Source organism: Lissotriton helveticus, chromosome 11 (assembly GCF_964261635.1).
Source record: "Lissotriton helveticus chromosome 11, aLisHel1.1, whole genome shotgun sequence".
Lineage (NCBI taxonomy): Eukaryota > Metazoa > Chordata > Amphibia > Caudata > Salamandridae > Lissotriton > Lissotriton helveticus.
Window position 1 is genome coordinate 482,968,901 of NC_136072.1, and position 18,983 is coordinate 482,987,883.

The following is an 18,983-nucleotide window of genomic DNA, read 5'->3' on the forward strand; positions in this document are numbered from 1 at the left end:
GTCATGTGATCTATCACTGATGCCACCCCACCCATATGTGTCATGTTACCTATCACTGATGCCAACCCACCCATATGTGCCATGTTGCCTATCACTGATGCCACCCCACCCATAGGGGCTTGTTACCAATCACTGATGACACCCCGCTCATATGTGTCATGTGCTCTATCACTGATGCCATTCTACCTATAGGGGCATGGTACCTATCACTGATGTCACCCCACCCTAAGGGTCGTGTTACCTATCACTGATGCCGCCCCACCCATATGTGTCATGTGTTCTATCACTGATGCCACCCCACCCATATATGTCATGTTACCTATCACTGATGCCACCCCACTCATATGTGTCATGTGATCTATCACTGATGCCACCCCACCCATATGTGTCATGTTACCTAACACTTATGCCACCCCACCCATATTTGTCATGTTGCCTATCACTGATGTCACCCCACCCATATGTGCCATGTTGCCTATCACTGATTCCACCCCACCCATAGGGGCTTGTTACCTATCACTGATGAAATCCTACTCATATGTGTCATGTGCTCTATCACTGATGCCATCCTGCCCATAGGGGCAAGGTACCTATCACTGATGTCACCCCACCCATAGGGTCATGTTACCTATCACTGATGCCACCCCACCCATATGTGTCATATGCTCTATCACTGATGCCACTACACTCATATGTGTCATGTTGCCTATCACTGATGCCACCCCACCCATATGTGTCATGTTGCCTGTCACTGATGCCACCCCACCCATAGGGGCTTGTTACCTATCACTGATGCCACCCCACCCATATGTGTCATGTTGCCTATCACTGATGTCACCCCACCCATAGGCGCATGTTACCTATCACTGATGCCACCCCACCCATATGTGTCATGTGCTCTATCACTGATGCCACCCCACCCATGTGTCATGTTACCTTTCACTGATGCCACCCAACCCATATGTGTCATGTTGCCTATCACTGATGCCACCCCACCCATAGGGGCTTGTTACCTATCACTGATGCCACCCCACCCATATGAGTCATGTGCTCTATCACTGATGCCACCCCATCCATAGGGGCATGTTACCTATCACTGATGCCACCCCACACATATGTGTCATGTGCTCTATCACTGATGCCACTCCACCCATAGGACCATGTTACCGATCACTGATGCCACCCCATCCATATGTGTCATATTGCCTATCACTGATGCCACCCCACCCAAACGTGTCATGTATCCTATCACTGATGCCCCCCCACCCATATGTGTCATGTGCTCTATCACTGATGCCACCCCACCCATAGAGGCATGTTGCCTATCACTGATGCCACCTCACCCATAGGGGCATGTTACCTATCACTGATGCCACCCCACTCATATATGTCATGTTGCCTATCACTGATGCCACCCCACCCATAGGGGCATGTTACCTATCACTTATGCCACCCCACCCATATGTGTCATGTTGCCTAACACTGTTGCCACCCCACCCATATGTGTCATGTTACCTATCGCTGATGCCACCCCACCCATATGTGTCATGTTGCCTATCACTGATGCCACCCCACCCATAGGGGATTGTTACCTATCACTGATGCCACCCCACCCATATGCATCATGCTCTATCACTAATGCCACCCCACCCATAGGGGCATGTTACCTATCACTGATGCCACCCCACCCATATGTGTCATGTTACATATCACTGATGCCACCCCACCATATGTATCATGTTGCTTATCACTGATGCCACCCCACCCATAGGGGCTTGTTACCTATCACTGATGCCACCCCACCCATATGTGTCATGTTACCTATCACTGATGCCACCCCACCCATAGGGGCTTGTTACCTATCACTGATGCCATCCCACCCATAGGGGAATGTTACCTATCACTGATGCCACCCCACCCATATGGGTCATGTTGCCTATCACTGATGCCACCCCACCCATAGGGGCTTGTTACCTATCACTGATGCCACCCCACCCATAGGGGCATGTTACCTATCACTGATGCCACCCCACCCATATGTGTCATGTGATCTATCACTGATGCCACCCCACCCATATGTGTCATGTTACCTATCACTGATGCCAACCCACCCATATGTGCCATGTTGCCTATCACTGATGCCACCCCACCCATAGGGGCTTGTTACCAATCACTGATGACACCCCGCTCATATGTGTCATGTGCTCTATCACTGATGCCATTCTACCTATAGGGGCATGGTACCTATCACTGATGTCACCCCACCCTAAGGGTCGTGTTACCTATCACTGATGCCGCCCCACCCATATGTGTCATGTGTTCTATCACTGATGCCACCCCACCCATATATGTCATGTTACCTATCACTGATGCCACCCCACTCATATGTGTCATGTGATCTATCACTGATGCCACCCCACCCATATGTGTCATGTTACCTAACACTTATGCCACCCCACCCATATGTGTCATGTTGACTATCACTGATGTCACCCCACCCATATGTGCCATGTTGCCTATCACTGATTCCACCCCACCCATAGGGGCTTGTTACCTATCACTGATGAAATCCTTCTCATATGTGTCATGTGCTCTATCACTGATGCCATCCTGCCCTAGGGGCAAGGTACCTATCACTGATGTCACCCCACCCATAGGGTCATGTTACCTATCACTGATGCCACCCCACCCATATGTGTCATATGCTCTATCACTGATGCCACTACACTCATATGTGTCATGTTGCCTATCACTGATGCCACCCCACCCATATGTGTCATGTTGCCTGTCACTGATGCCACCCCACCCATAGGGGCTTGTTACCTATCACTGATGCCACCCCACCCATATGTGTCATGTTGCCTATCACTGATGTCACCCCACCCATATGTGCCATGTTGCCTATCACTGATGCCACCCCACCCATAGGGACTTGTTACCTATCACTGATGACCCCCTACTCATATGTGTCATGTGCTCTATCACTGATGCCATCCTGCCCATAGGGGCAAGGTACCTATCACTGATGTCACCCACACCCATAGGGTCATGTTACCTATCACTGATGCCTCCCCACCCATATGTGTCATGTGCTCTGTCACTGATGCCACTACACTCATATGTGTCATGTTGCCTATCACTGATGCCACCCCACCCATATGTGTCATGTTGCCTATCACTGATGCCACCCCACCCATGTGTCATGTGCTCTGTCACTGATGCCACTACACTCATATGTGTCATGTGCTCCATCACTGATGCCACCCCACCCATGGGGTCATGTTACCTATCACTGATGCCACCCCACCCATATGTGTCATGTGCTCTATCACTGATGCCACCCCACCCATAGGGGCGTGTTACCTATCACTGATGCCACCCCACCCATATGTGTCATATTGCCTATCACTGATGCCACCCCACCCATATGTGTCATGTATCCTAACACTGATGCCATCCCACCCAAATGTGTCATGTGCTCTATCACTGATGCCACCCCACCCATAGGGCCATGTTACCTATCACTGATGCCACCCCATCCTTATGTGTCATATTGCCTATCACTGATGCCCCCCACCCATATGTTTCATGTATCCTATCACTGATGCCACGCCACCCATATGTGTCATGTTGCCTATCACTGATGCCACTCCACCCATAGGGGCTTGTTACCTATCACTGATGCCACCCCACCCATATGTGTCATGTTGCCTGTCACTGATGCCACCCCACCCATAGGGGCATGTTACCTATCACTGATGCCACCCCACTCATATGTATCATGTGCTCTATCACTGATGCCACCTTACCCATAGGGCCATGTTACCTATTACTGATGCCACCCCACCCTTATGTGTTATATTGCCTATCACTGATTCCACCCCACCCATATGTGTCATGTATCCTATCACTGATGCCACCCCACCCAAATGTGTCATGTGCTCTATCACTGATGCCACCCCACCCATAGAGGCATGTTGCCTATCACTGATGCCACCCCACCCATAGGGGCTAGTTACCTATCACTTATGCCACCCCACCCATATGTGTCATGTTGCCTATCACTGATGCCACCCCACCCATATGTGTCATGTGCTCTATCACTGATGCCACCCCACCCTTAGGGGCATGTTAACTATCACTGATGCCACCCCACCCATAGGGGCATGTTACCTATCACTGATGCCACCCCACCCATATATGTCATGGTGCCTTTCACTGATGCCACCCCACCCATAGGGGCATGTTACCTATCACTTATGCCACCCCACCCATATGTGTCATGTTGCCTATCACTGATGCCACCCCACCCATATGTGTCATGTTACCTATCACTGATGCCACCCCACCCATATGTCTCATGTTGCCTATCACTGATGCCAGCCCACCCATAGGGGCTTGTTACCTATCACTGATGCCACCCCACCCATATGTGTCATGCTCTATCACTAATGCCACCCCACCCATAGGGGCATGTTACCTATCATTGATGCCACCCCACCCATATGTGTCATGTTACATATCACTGATGCCACCCCACCCATATGTATCATGTTGCCTATCACTGATGCCACCCACCCATAGGGGCTTGTTACCTATCACTGATGCCACCCCACCCATATGGCCAAGTAACTTATCACTGATGCCACCCCACCCATATGTGTCATGTGATCTATCACTGATGCCACCCCACCCATATGTGTCATGTTACCTAACACTTATGCCACCCCACCCATATGTGTCATGTTGACTATCACTGATGTCACCCCACCCATATGTGCCATGTTGCCTATCACTGATTCCACCCCACCCATAGGGGCTTGTTACCTATCACTGATGAAATCCTACTCATATGTGTCATGTGCTCTATCACTGATGCCATCCTGCCCATAGGGGCAAGGTACCTATCACTGATGTCACCCCACCCATAGGGTCATGTTACCTATCACTGATGCCACCCCACCCATATGTGTCATATGCTCTATCACTGATGCCACTACACTCATATGTGTCATGTTGCCTATCACTGATGCCACCCCACCCATATGTGTCATGTTGCCTGTCACTGATGCCACCCCACCCATAGGGGCTTGTTACCTATCACTGATGCCACCCCACCCATATGTGTCATGTTGCCTATCACTGATGTCACCCCACCCATATGTGCCATGTTGCCTATCACTGATGCCACCCCACCCATAGGGGCTTGTTACCTATCACTGATGACCCCCTACTCATATGTGTCATGTGCTCTATCACTGATGCCATCCTGCATATAGGGGCAAGGTACCTATCACTGATGTCACCCACACCCATAGGGTCATGTTACCTATCACTGATGCCTCCCCACCCATATGTGTCATGTGCTCTGTCACTGATGCCACTACACTCATATGTGTCATGTTGCCTATCACTGATGCCACCCCACCCATATGTGTCATGTTGCCTGTCACTGATGCCACCCCACCCATAGGGGCTTGTTACCTATCACTGATGCCACCCCACCCATATGTGTCATGTGCTCCATCACTGATGCCACCCCACCCATGGGGTCATGTTACCTATCACTGATGCCACCCCACCCATATGTGTCATGTGCTCTATCACTGATGCCACCCCACCCATAGGGGCGTGTTACCTATCACTGATGCCATCCCACCCATAGGGGCATGTTAATTATCACTGATGCCAACCCACCCACATGTGTCATGTTGCCTATCACTGATGCCACCCCAACCATAGGGGCAGTTACCTATCACTGATGCCACGCCACCCATAGGGGCTTGTTACCTATCACTGAAGCCAGCCCACCCATATGTGTCATGTGCTCTATCACTGATGCCACCCCACCCATATGTGTCAAGTTACCTATCACTGATCCAGCCCCACCCATATGTGTCATGCTGTCTATCACTGATGCCACCCCATCCATATGTGTCATGTTGCCTATCACTGATGCCACCCCATCCATATGTGTCATTTTGCCTATCACTGTTGCCACCTCACCCATATGGGCTTGTTACCTATCACTGATGCCACCGCACCCATATGTGTCATGTGCTCTATAACTGATGCCACCCCACCCATAGGGGCTTGTTACCTATCACTGATGCCACCCCACCCATATGTGTCATGTGCTCTATCACTAATGCCACCCCACCCATAGGGGCTTGTTACCTATCACTGATGCCATCCCACCCATAGGGTCATGTTACCTATCAGTGATGCCACCCAACCCATATGTGTCGTGTTGCCTATCTTTGATCTCACCCCATTCATAGGGGCTTGTTACCAAGCACTCATGCCACCCCACCCATAGGCGCATGTTACCTATCACTGATGCCACCCCACCCATATGTGTCATGTGCTCTATCACTGATGCCACCCCACCCATGTGTCATGTTACCTTTCACTGATGCCACCCAACCCATATGTGTCATGTTGCCTATCACTGATGCCACCCCACCCATATGAGTCATGTGCTCTATCACTGATGCCACCCCATCCATAGGGGCATGTTACCTATCGCTGATGCCACCCCACACATATGTGTCATGTGCTCTATCACTGATGCCACTCCACCCATAGGGCCATGTTACCGATCACTGATGCCACCCCATCCATATGTGTCATATTGCCTATCACTGATGTAACCCCACCCAAATGTGTCATGTATCCTATCACTGATGCCCCCCCACCCATATGTGTCATGTGCTCTATCACTGATGCCACCCCACCCATAGAGGCATGTTGCCTATCACTGATGCCACCTCACCCATAGGGGCATGTTACCTATCACTGATGCCACCCCACTCATATATGTCATGTTGCCTATCACTGATGCCACCCCACCCATAGGGGCATTTTACCTATCACTTATGCCACCCCACCCATATGTGTCATGTTGCCTAACACTGTTGCCACCCCACCCATATGTGTCATGTTACCTATCGGTAATGCCACCCCACCCATATGTGTCATGTTGCCTATCACTGATGCCACCCCACCCATAGGGGCTTGTTACCTATCACTGATGCCACCCCACCCATATGCATCATGCTCTATCACTAATGCCACCCCACCCATAGGGGCATGTTACCTATCACTGATGCCACCCCACCCATATGTGTCATGTTACATATCACTGATGCCACCCCACCATATGTATCATGTTGCTTATCACTGATGCCACCCTACCCATAGGGGCTTGTTACCTATCACTGATGCCACCCCACCCATATGTGTCATGTTACCTATCACTGATGCCACCCCACCCATAGGGGCTTGTTACCTATCACTGATGCCATCCCACCCATAGGGGAATGTTACATATCACTGATGCCACCCCACCCATATTGGTCATGTTGCCTATCACTGATGCCACCCCACCCATAGGGGCTTGTTACCTATCACTGATGCCACCCCACCCATAGGGGCATGTTACCTATCACTGATGCCACCCCACCCATATGTGTCATGTGATCTATCACTGATGCCTCCCCACCCATATGTGTCATGTTACCTATCACTGATGCCAACCCACCCATATGTGCCATGTTGCCTATCACTGATGCCACCCCACCCATAGGGGCTTGTTACCAATCACTGATGACACCCCGCTCATATGTGTCATGTGCTCTATCACTGATGCCATTCTACCTATAGGGGCATGGTACCTATCACTGATGTCACCCCACCCTAAGGGTCGTGTTACCTATCACTCATGCCGGCCACCCATATGTGTCATGTGTTCTATCATTGATGCCACCCCACCCATATATGTCATGTTACCTATCACTGATGCCACCCCACTCATATGTGTCATGTGATCTATCACTGATGCCACCCCACCCATATGTGTCATGTTACCTAACACTTATGCCACCCCACCCATATGTGTCATGTTGCCTATCACTGATGTCACCCCACCTATATGTGCCATGTTGCCTATCACTGATTCCACCCCACCCATAGGGGCTTGTTACCTATCACTGATGAAATCCTACTCATATGTGTCATGTGCTCTATCACTGATGCCATCCTGCCCATAGGGGCAAGGTACCTATCACTGATGTCACCCCACCCATAGGGTCATGTTACCTATCACTGATGCCACCCCACCCATATGTGTCATATGCTCTATCACTGATGCCACTACACTCATATGTGTCATGTTGCCTATCACTGATGCCACCCCACCCATATGTGTCATGTTGCCTGTCACTGATGCCACCCCACCCATAGGGGCTTGTTACCTATCACTGATGCCACCCCACCCATATGTGTCATGTTGCCTATCACTGATGTCACCCCACCCATATGTGCCATGTTGCCTATCACTGATGCCACCCCACCCATAGGGGCTTGTTACCTATCACTGATGACCCCCTACTCATATGTGTCATGTGCTCTATCACTGATGCCATCCTGCCCATAGGGGCAAGGTACCTATCACTGATGTCACCCACACCCATAGGGTCATGTTACCTATCACTGATGCCTCCCCACCCATATGTGTCATGTGCTCTGTCACTGATGCCACTACACTCATATGTGTCATGTTGCCTATCACTGATGCCACCCCACCCATATGTGTCATGTTGCCTGTCACTGATGCCACCCCACCCATAGGGGCTTGTTACCTATCACTGATGCCACCCCACCCATATGTGTCATGTGCTCCATCACTGATGCCACCCCACCCATGGGGTCATGTTACCTATCACTGATGCCACCCCACCCATATGTGTCATGTGCTCTATCACTGATGCCACCCCACCCATAGGGGCATGTTAATTATCACTGATGCCACCCCACCCACATGTGTCATGTTGCCTATCACTGATGCCACCCCAACCATAGGGGCAGTTACCTATCACTGATGCCACGCCACCCATAGGGGCTTGTTACCTATCACTGAAGTCAGCCCACCCATATGTGTCATGTGCTCTATCACTGATGCCACCCCACCCATATGTGTCAAGTTACCTATCACTGATCCAGCCCCACCCATATGTGTCATGTTGTCTATCACTGATGCCACCCCATCCATATGTGTCATGTTGCCTATCACTGATGCCACCCCATCCATATGTGTCATTTTGCCTATCACTGTTGCCACCTCACCCATATGGGCTTGTTACCTATCACTGATGCCACCGCACCCATATGTGTCATGTGCTCTATAACTGATGCCACCCCACCCATAGGGGCTTGTTACCTATCACTGATGCCACCCCACCCATATGTGTCATGTGCTCTATCACTAATGCCACCCCACCCATAGGGGCTTGTTACCTATCACTGATGCCATCCCACCCATAGGGTCATGTTACCTATCAGTGATGCCACCCAACCCATATGTGTCGCGTTGCCTATCTTTGATCTCACCCCATTCATAGGGGCTTGTTACCAAGCACTCATGCCACCCCACCCATAGGCGCATGTTACCTATCACTGATGCCACCCCACCCATATGTGTCATGTGCTCTATCACTGATGCCACCCCACCTATGTGTCATGTTACCTATCACTGATGCCACCCAACCCATATGTGTCATGTTGCCTATCACTGATGCCACCCCACCCATTGGGGCTTGTTACCTATCACTGATGCCACCCCACCCATATGAGTCATGTGCTCTATCACTGATGCCACCCCATCCATAGGGGCATGTTACCTATCACTGATGCCACCCCACACATATGTGTCATTTGCTCTATCACTGATGCCACTCCACCCATAGGGCCATGTTACCTATCACTGATGCCACCCCATCCATATGTGTCATATTGCCTATCACTGATGCCACCCCACCCATATGTGTCATGTATCCTATCACTGATGCCCCCCCACCCATATGTGTCATGTGCTCTATCACTGATGCCATCCTGCCCATAGGGGCAAGGTACCTATCACTGATGTCACCCACACCCATAGGGTCATGTTACCTATCACTGATGCCTCCCCACCCATATGTGTCATGTGCTCTGTCACTGATGCCACTACACTCATATGTGTCATGTTGCCTATCACTGATGCCACCCCACCCATATGTGTCATGTTGCCTGTCACTGATGCCACCCCACCCATAGGGGCTTGTTACCTATCACTGATGCCACCCCACCCATATGTGTCATGTGCTCCATCACTGATGCCACCCCACCCATGGGGTCATGTTACCTATCACTGATGCCACCCCACCCATATGTGTCATGTGCTCTATCACTGATGCCACCCCACCCATAGGGGCGTGTTACCTATCACTGACGCCATCCCACCCATAGGGGCATGTTAATTATCACTGATGCCACCCCACCCACATGTGTCATGTTGCCTATCACTGATGCCACCCCAACCATAGGGGCAGTTACCTATCACTGATGCCACGCCACCCATAGGGGCTTGTTACCTATCACTGAAGCCAGCCCACCCATATGTGTCATGTGCTCTATCACTGATGCCACCCCACCCATATGTGTCAAGTTACCTATCACTGATCCAGCCCCACCCATATGTGTCATGTTGTCTATCACTGATGCCACCCCATCCATATGTGTCATGTTGCCTATCACTGATGCCACCCCATCCATATGTCTCATTTTGCCTATCACTGTTGCCACCTCACCCATATGGGCTTGTTACCTATCACTGATGCCACCGCACCCATATGTGTCATGTGCTCTATAACTGATGCCACCCCACCCATAGGGGCTTGTTACCTATCACTGATGCCACCCCACCCATATGTGTCATGTGCTCTATCACTAATGCCACCCCACCCATAGGGGCTTGTTACCTATCACTGATGCCATCCCACCCATAGGGTCATGTTACCTATCAGTGATGCCACCCAACCCATATGTGTCGCGTTGCCTATCTTTGATCTCACCCCATTCATAGGGGCTTGTTACCAAGCACTCATGCCACCCCACCCATAGGCGCATGTTACCTATCACTGATGCCACCCCACCCATATGTGTCATGTGCTCTATCACTGATGCCACCCCACCCATGTGTCATGTTACCTTTCACTGATGCCACCCAACCCATATGTGTCATGTTGCCTATCACTGATGCCACCCCACCCATAGGGGCTTGTTACCTATCACTGATGCCACCCCACCCATATGAGTCATGTGCTCTATCACTGATGCCACCTCATCCATAGGGGCATGTTACCTATCACTGATGCCACCCCACACATATGTGTCATGTGCTCTATCACTGATGCCACTCCACCCATAGGACCATGTTACCGATCACTGATGCCACCCCATCCATATGTGTCATATTGCCTATCACTGATGCCACCCCACCCAAACGTGTCATGTATCCTATCACTGATGCCCCCCCACCCATATGTGTCATGTGCTCTATCACTGATGCCACCCCACCCATAGAGTCATGTTGCCTATCACTGATGCCACCTCACCCATAGGGGCATGTTACCTATCACTGATGCCACCCCACTCATATATGTCATGTTGCCTATCACTGATGCCACCCCACCCATAGGGGCATGTTACCTATCACTTATGCCACCCCACCCATATGTGTCATGTTGCCTAACACTGTTGCCACCCCACCCATATGTGTCATGTTACCTATCGCTGATGCCACCCCACCCATATGTGTCATGTTGCCTATCACTGATGCCACCCCACCCATAGGGGCTTGTTACCTATCACTGATGCCACCCCACCCATATGCATCATGCTCTATCACTAATGCCACCCCACCCATAGGGGCATGTTACCTATCACTGATGCCACCCCACCCATATGTGTCATGTTACATATCACTGATGCCACCCCACCATATGTATCATGTTGCTTATCACTGATGCCACCCCACCCATAGGGGCTTGTTACCTATCACTGATGCCACCCCACCCATATGTGTCATGTTACCTATCACTGATGCCACCCCACCCATAGGGGCTTGTTACCTATCACTGATGCCATCCCACCCATAGGGGAATGTTACCTATCACTGATGCCACCCCACCCATATGGGTCATGTTGCCTATCACTGATGCCACCCCACCCATAGGGGCTTGTTACCTATCACTGATGCCACCCCACCCATAGGGGCATGTTACCTATCACTGATGCCACCCCACCCATATGTGTCATGTGATCTATCACTGATGCCACCCCACCCATATGTGTCATGTTACCTATCACTGATGCCAACCCACCCATATGTGCCATGTTGCCTATCACTGATGCCACCCCACCCATAGGGGCTTGTTACCAATCACTGATGACACCCCGCTCATATGTGTCATGTGCTCTATCACTGATGCCATTCTACCTATAGGGGCATGGTACCTATCACTGATGTCACCCCACCCTAAGGGTCGTGTTACCTATCACTGATGCCGCCCCACCCATATGTGTCATGTGTTCTATCACTGATGCCACCCCACCCATATATGTCATGTTACCTATCACTGATGCCACCCCACTCATATGTGTCATGTGATCTATCACTGATGCCACCCCACCCATATGTGTCATGTTACCTAACACTTATGCCACCCCACCCATATTTGTCATGTTGCCTATCACTGATGTCACCCCACCCATATGTGCCATGTTGCCTATCACTGATTCCACCCCACCCATAGGGGCTTGTTACCTATCACTGATGAAATCCTACTCATATGTGTCATGTGCTCTATCACTGATGCCATCCTGCCCATAGGGGCAAGGTACCTATCACTGATGTCACCCCACCCATAGGGTCATGTTACCTATCACTGATGCCACCCCACCCATATGTGTCATATGCTCTATCACTGATGCCACTACACTCATATGTGTCATGTTGCCTATCACTGATGCCACCCCACCCATATGTGTCATGTTGCCTGTCACTGATGCCACCCCACCCATAGGGGCTTGTTACCTATCACTGATGCCACCCCACCCATATGTGTCATGTTGCCTATCACTGATGTCACCCCACCCATAGGCGCATGTTACCTATCACTGATGCCACCCCACCCATATGTGTCATGTGCTCTATCACTGATGCCACCCCACCCATGTGTCATGTTACCTTTCACTGATGCCACCCAACCCATATGTGTCATGTTGCCTATCACTGATGCCACCCCACCCATAGGGGCTTGTTACCTATCACTGATGCCACCCCACCCATATGAGTCATGTGCTCTATCACTGATGCCACCCCATCCATAGGGGCATGTTACCTATCACTGATGCCACCCCACACATATGTGTCATGTGCTCTATCACTGATGCCACTCCACCCATAGGACCATGTTACCGATCACTGATGCCACCCCATCCATATGTGTCATATTGCCTATCACTGATGCCACCCCACCCAAACGTGTCATGTATCCTATCACTGATGCCCCCCCACCCATATGTGTCATGTGCTCTATCACTGATGCCACCCCACCCATAGAGGCATGTTGCCTATCACTGATGCCACCTCACCCATAGGGGCATGTTACCTATCACTGATGCCACCCCACTCATATATGTCATGTTGCCTATCACTGATGCCACCCCACCCATAGGGGCATGTTACCTATCACTTATGCCACCCCACCCATATGTGTCATGTTGCCTAACACTGTTGCCACCCCACCCATATGTGTCATGTTACCTATCGCTGATGCCACCCCACCCATATGTGTCATGTTGCCTATCACTGATGCCACCCCACCCATAGGGGCTTGTTACCTATCACTGATGCCACCCCACCCATATGCATCATGCTCTATCACTAATGCCACCCCACCCATAGGGGCATGTTACCTATCACTGATGCCACCCCACCCATATGTGTCATGTTACATATCACTGATGCCACCCCACCATATGTATCATGTTGCTTATCACTGATGCCACCCCACCCATAGGGGCTTGTTACCTATCACTGATGCCACCCCACCCATATGTGTCATGTTACCTATCACTGATGCCACCCCACCCATAGGGGCTTGTTACCTATCACTGATGCCATCCCACCCATAGGGGAATGTTACCTATCACTGATGCCACCCCACCCATATGGGTCATGTTGCCTATCACTGATGCCACCCCACCCATAGGGGCTTGTTACCTATCACTGATGCCACCCCACCCATAGGGGCATGTTACCTATCACTGATGCCACCCCACCCATATGTGTCATGTGATCTATCACTGATGCCACCCCACCCATATGTGTCATGTTACCTATCACTGATGCCAACCCACCCATATGTGCCATGTTGCCTATCACTGATGCCACCCCACCCATAGGGGCTTGTTACCAATCACTGATGACACCCCGCTCATATGTGTCATGTGCTCTATCACTGATGCCATTCTACCTATAGGGGCATGGTACCTATCACTGATGTCACCCCACCCTAAGGGTCGTGTTACCTATCACTGATGCCGCCCCACCCATATGTGTCATGTGTTCTATCACTGATGCCACCCCACCCATATATGTCATGTTACCTATCACTGATGCCACCCCACTCATATGTGTCATGTGATCTATCACTGATGCCACCCCACCCATATGTGTCATGTTACCTAACACTTATGCCACCCCACCCATATGTGTCATGTTGCCTATCACTGATGTCACCCCACCCATATGTGCCATGTTGCCTATCACTGATTCCACCCCACCCATAGGGGCTTGTTACCTATCACTGATGAAATCCTTCTCATATGTGTCATGTGCTCTATCACTGATGCCATCCTGCCCTAGGGGCAAGGTACCTATCACTGATGTCACCCCACCCATAGGGTCATGTTACCTATCACTGATGCCACCCCACCCATATGTGTCATATGCTCTATCACTGATGCCACTACACTCATATGTGTCATGTTGCCTATCACTGATGCCACCCCACCCATATGTGTCATGTTGCCTGTCACTGATGCCACCCCACCCATAGGGGCTTGTTACCTATCACTGATGCCACCCCACCCATATGTGTCATGTTGCCTATCACTGATGTCACCCCACCCATATGTGCCATGTTGCCTATCACTGATGCCACCCCACCCATAGGGACTTGTTACCTATCACTGATGACCCCCTACTCATATGTGTCATGTGCTCTATCACTGATGCCATCCTGCCCATAGGGGCAAGGTACCTATCACTGATGTCACCCACACCCATAGGGTCATGTTACCTATCACTGATGCCTCCCCACCCATATGTGTCATGTGCTCTGTCACTGATGCCACTACACTCATATGTGTCATGTTGCCTATCACTGATGCCACCCCACCCATATGTGTCATGTTGCCTATCACTGATGCCACCCCACCCATGTGTCATGTGCTCTGTCACTGATGCCACTACACTCATATGTGTCATGTGCTCCATCACTGATGCCACCCCACCCATGGGGTCATGTTACCTATCACTGATGCCACCCCACCCATATGTGTCATGTGCTCTATCACTGATGCCACCCCACCCATAGGGGCGTGTTACCTATCACTGATGCCACCCCACCCATATGTGTCATATTGCCTATCACTGATGCCACCCCACCCATATGTGTCATGTATCCTAACACTGATGCCATCCCACCCAAATGTGTCATGTGCTCTATCACTGATGCCACCCCACCCATAGGGCCATGTTACCTATCACTGATGCCACCCCATCCTTATGTGTCATATTGCCTATCACTGATGCCCCCCACCCATATGTTTCATGTATCCTATCACTGATGCCACGCCACCCATATGTGTCATGTTGCCTATCACTGATGCCACTCCACCCATAGGGGCTTGTTACCTATCACTGATGCCACCCCACCCATATGTGTCATGTTGCCTGTCACTGATGCCACCCCACCCATAGGGGCATGTTACCTATCACTGATGCCACCCCACTCATATGTATCATGTGCTCTATCACTGATGCCACCTTACCCATAGGGCCATGTTACCTATTACTGATGCCACCCCACCCTTATGTGTTATATTGCCTATCACTGATTCCACCCCACCCATATGTGTCATGTATCCTATCACTGATGCCACCCCACCCAAATGTGTCATGTGCTCTATCACTGATGCCACCCCACCCATAGAGGCATGTTGCCTATCACTGATGCCACCCCACCCATAGGGGCTAGTTACCTATCACTTATGCCACCCCACCCATATGTGTCATGTTGCCTATCACTGATGCCACCCCACCCATATGTGTCATGTGCTCTATCACTGATGCCACCCCACCCTTAGGGGCATGTTAACTATCACTGATGCCACCCCACCCATAGGGGCATGTTACCTATCACTGATGCCACCCCACCCATATATGTCATGGTGCCTTTCACTGATGCCACCCCACCCATAGGGGCATGTTACCTATCACTTATGCCACCCCACCCATATGTGTCATGTTGCCTATCACTGATGCCACCCCACCCATATGTGTCATGTTACCTATCACTGATGCCACCCCACCCATATGTCTCATGTTGCCTATCACTGATGCCAGCCCACCCATAGGGGCTTGTTACCTATCACTGATGCCACCCCACCCATATGTGTCATGCTCTATCACTAATGCCACCCCACCCATAGGGGCATGTTACCTATCATTGATGCCACCCCACCCATATGTGTCATGTTACATATCACTGATGCCACCCCACCCATATGTATCATGTTGCCTATCACTGATGCCACCCACCCATAGGGGCTTGTTACCTATCACTGATGCCACCCCACCCATATGTGTCATGTGATCTATCACTGATGCCACCCCACCCATATGTGTCATGTTACCTAACACTTATGCCACCCCACCCATATGTGTCATGTTGACTATCACTGATGTCACCCCACCCATATGTGCCATGTTGCCTATCACTGATTCCACCCCACCCATAGGGGCTTGTTACCTATCACTGATGAAATCCTACTCATATGTGTCATGTGCTCTATCACTGATGCCATCCTGCCCATAGGGGCAAGGTACCTATCACTGATGTCACCCCACCCATAGGGTCATGTTACCTATCACTGATGCCACCCCACCCATATGTGTCATATGCTCTATCACTGATGCCACTACACTCATATGTGTCATGTTGCCTATCACTGATGCCACCCCACCCATATGTGTCATGTTGCCTGTCACTGATGCCACCCCACCCATAGGGGCTTGTTACCTATCACTGATGCCACCCCACCCATATGTGTCATGTTGCCTATCACTGATGTCACCCCACCCATATGTGCCATGTTGCCTATCACTGATGCCACCCCACCCATAGGGGCTTGTTACCTATCACTGATGACCCCCTACTCATATGTGTCATGTGCTCTATCACTGATGCCATCCTGCATATAGGGGCAAGGTACCTATCACTGATGTCACCCACACCCATAGGGTCATGTTACCTATCACTGATGCCTCCCCACCCATATGTGTCATGTGCTCTGTCACTGATGCCACTACACTCATATGTGTCATGTTGCCTATCACTGATGCCACCCCACCCATATGTGTCATGTTGCCTGTCACTGATGCCACCCCACCCATAGGGGCTTGTTACCTATCACTGATGCCACCCCACCCATATGTGTCATGTGCTCCATCACTGATGCCACCCCACCCATGGGGTCATGTTACCTATCACTGATGCCACCCCACCCATATGTGTCATGTGCTCTATCACTGATGCCACCCCACCCATAGGGGCGTGTTACCTATCACTGATGCCATCCCACCCATAGGGGCATGTTAATTATCACTGATGCCACCCCACCCACATGTGTCATGTTGCCTATCACTGATGCCACCCCAACCATAGGGGCAGTTACCTATCACTGATGCCACGCCACCCATAGGGGCTTGTTACCTATCACTGAAGCCAGCCCACCCATATGTGTCATGTGCTCTATCACTGATGCCACCCCACCCATATGTGTCAAGTTACCTATCACTGATCCAGCCCCACCCATATGTGTCATGCTGTCTATCACTGATGCCACCCCATCCATATGTGTCATGTTGCCTATCACTGATGCCACCCCATCCATATGTGTCATTTTGCCTATCACTGTTGCCACCTCACCCATATGGGCTTGTTACCTATCACTGATGCCACCGCACCCATATGTGTCATGTGCTCTATAACTGATGCCACCCCACCCATAGGGGCTTGTTACCTATCACTGATGCCACCCCACCCATATGTGTCATGTGCTCTATCACTAATGCCACCCCACCCATAGGGGCTTGTTACCTATCACTGATGCCATCCCACCCATAGGGTCATGTTACCTATCAGTGATGCCACCCAACCCATATGTGTCGTGTTGCCTATCTTTGATCTCACCCCATTCATAGGGGCTTGTTACCAAGCACTCATGCCACCCCACCATAGGCGCATGTTACCTATCACTGATGCCACCCCACCCATATGTGTCATGTGCTCTATCACTGATGCCACCCCACCCATGTGTCATGTTACCTTTCACTGATGCCACCCAACCCATATGTGTCATGTTGCCTATCACTGATGCCACCCCACCCATATGAGTCATGTGCTCTATCACTGATGCCACCCCATCCATAGGGGCATGTTACCTATCGCTGATGCCACCCCACACATATGTGTCATGTGCTCTATCACTGATGCCACTCCACCCATAGGGCCATGTTACCGATCACTGATGCCACCCCATCCATATGTGTCATATTGCCTATCACTGATGTAACCCCACCCAAATGTGTCATGTATCCTATCACTGATGCCCCCCCACCCATATGTGTCATGTGCTCTATCACTGATGCCACCCCACCCATAGAGGCATGTTGCCTATCACTGATGCCACCTCACCCATAGGGGCATGTTACCTATCACTGATGCCACCCCACTCATATATGTCATGTTGCCTATCACTGATGCCACCCCACCCATAGGGGCATTTTACCTATCACTTATGCCACCCCA